The sequence below is a fragment of the Tupaia chinensis genome, unplaced genomic scaffold (assembly GCF_000334495.1).
Source record: "Tupaia chinensis unplaced genomic scaffold, TupChi_1.0 Scaffold149964_2, whole genome shotgun sequence".
Classification (NCBI taxonomy): domain Eukaryota; kingdom Metazoa; phylum Chordata; class Mammalia; order Scandentia; family Tupaiidae; genus Tupaia; species Tupaia belangeri.
The window spans coordinates 286573-289037 of NW_006209806.1; positions in this window are offsets into that span (position 1 = coordinate 286573).

Here is a 2465-nt window from a genome sequence, read left to right on the forward strand (position 1 = left end):
CGGCCCCGCCCCCTCGCCTCCGGGACGCCGCGTTTCCCTGACGACGACGCGCCGCCCAATGGAGACGCGGACCCCGCCCTCTCTCCCTCCTTGGCCCGCCCCTCTAGCTGAGGATTCTGCTCTCTGATTGGCCAGAGCCTTCGGGGACCACCCACTTTTTTCTTCCGGGTTCTAACCGCGCCCCTTAAGAGTGCCGACACTGCCCCGCCCCCGGTCAGTGACAGCTGTGGGCGGGACCTAGAGAGGGCGGGGCTCCCACGTGGAGCTCTCCCGAGGTTCCTGCCAGGGCCCAGCTCCGCCTTTCGGAATCTGAAAGCTGACGTTGCCTGAGAACCGCAAACGCGAAGCCGCGGTGCTGGAGTCCTGGGCAACGTCACAGAATCCCGGCGTAGGCGCAGGGCAGGAATTAGCATGCTCTCCGAGGACAGGAAGGCCGGAGCAACTCCGACATAGGGGGTCATTAGTGACCACGCACGGAGGGTCGGGCGCGGGGTTCCTGCCCCCTCAGCGACTCCATGAAAGGAGTGGAAGCGCAGGCCACACGCTGGGACAATCCACTTCCAATCCCGTAGTGGCCGAAGAGTCTGCAGGCCGGTGGCGTGGTGGTTAAGGCGCCAGACTCCCACAGGGCCCACCGTGGTGGGAGTTGCGGTGACTTGCTTTCTCGCTTTCCCTGTCTCTCTCTAGTTAAAAAAAAAAAAAACTGGGACTAGCAGGTGGCGTAACGGTTAAGGCGTTGGACTTCCACGTGGTAGACCACAGTTCGACTCCTGGATGCTGCAGCTCACACCTCATGCCCAGTACCTGTGTGCTAACCCAAAGTCCCAGAGGGAAATGGAGAAGGGACTCTGGCGTGGCCAGCCTCAGGCGAGGTGATTTCTCACTTTCTATCTCCTTGTCTTTCTGGGGAGTGCATGCATCCCATGGCAAAAATAAAGTCTCCAAAAGTAATAATAGTGATAATGAATAAAATTAAATAAGTAGATCAAACAAAAATTCCTACAAATCAGAAAGACAAAGCACCCTAGCCAGGACCTGGCCAGTGGCATGGGGATTAAGGTGGCTGGATCCCACAGGGCCAGACTCCAGGTTCCAGCTCTGACCCAGTATCTTGAGAAATACGCCTGTGTGCACCTGTGCCCCGAACCCTGACGGAAGGCTGACGTGGAGGAGGAACTGGCCTGGACGTCCCCGTGGGGGTGTTGCCTGCTTTCTCCCTCTCTGCATCTCTCTCCTGCAAGTGCACGCACCCTCTGGCAAAGTTAAAATAAATGAACAAACCCCACAAGGAGCAGGTTCTTCAAAAACAGTTCAGCCTGGGAACCAGCAGTTAGCGTAATGGCTATGTCGCTGGACTCCCACGTAGTCGACCGTGGTTCGTGTCCCGGACCCGGTGGCTTAAAACTCACGCCGGGCGCGTGTGCGTGCGTGCCCAAGATCCCGAGAGGAGAATGGAGGAGAAGGGATTGCGGCGTGACCATCCCCCCTGGGGGGTGATTTCTCGCTTTCTGTCTCTATGTCTCTCTCTGTCTGTCTGGAGAGCGCACACGCCCTACAGTGAAAATCTCTCCAAAAAAAAAAACAGTTCAGCCTGCGGCCAGCAGGTGGCGAGGTGGTTACGGCACTGGATCCCACATAACGGGCTCCAGGGCTCAAGTCCCAGACCCGTGCACATGCGTGCCCAAAATCCTGGCAGGAGCGTGGAGAAGGGGCTGTGGCGTGGCCATCTGCCCTGGGGTATTTTCTCACTTTCCCTCTCTGTCTCTGACGAAAATCTAAAAAAGAGAATTCATCCGGACCAGCAGTTAGCGTAATGGCTATGTCACTGGACTCCCATGTAGCTGACTGTGGTTCGAGTCCTGGACCTGGTGGCTTAAACTCACGCCGGGCGCATGTGTGTGCGTGCCCAAGATCCCGAGAGGAGAATGGAGGGGAAGGGATTGCGGTGTGGCCATCCCCCCTGGGGGGTGATTTCTCGCTTTCTGTCTCTGTCTCTGTCTTTCTGGCAAGTGCACACGCCCTATAGCAAAAACCTCTCCAAAAAAAAAAAGAAAGAAAGAAAAAGAATTCATCCAAACAGCCAACAGGTACGTGTAAAAAGCGCCTATGTTGTTACTCGTCAGGGAGTTACCCGTAATCAAGTACCTCATATCCCTGCAGGAACGGCGATCGGGAAAGGCCAGACCGCACACCGGGACCTTGGTTCGAATCCCCACCCGGTCCTCCCAGAACATCACCTGCGAGGGCCGGAGAGCCAACTCACTGGACGCAGGAGGAGGGGACCGCAGTGTGCGGCCCTGCGGAAGGTGCTTCCGGCTCGCACTCACTCTCACGCACCTGCAAGGACTCTCGCCCTCTCCTGAGCAATGCGGAGTCTACATTAAGCTCTGAGCAATGCTGAGACGGACAGTATCGACGTGCGGGGCCGGCAGGTGGCACGTGGGGGCTGAGGCACTGCACCCCCA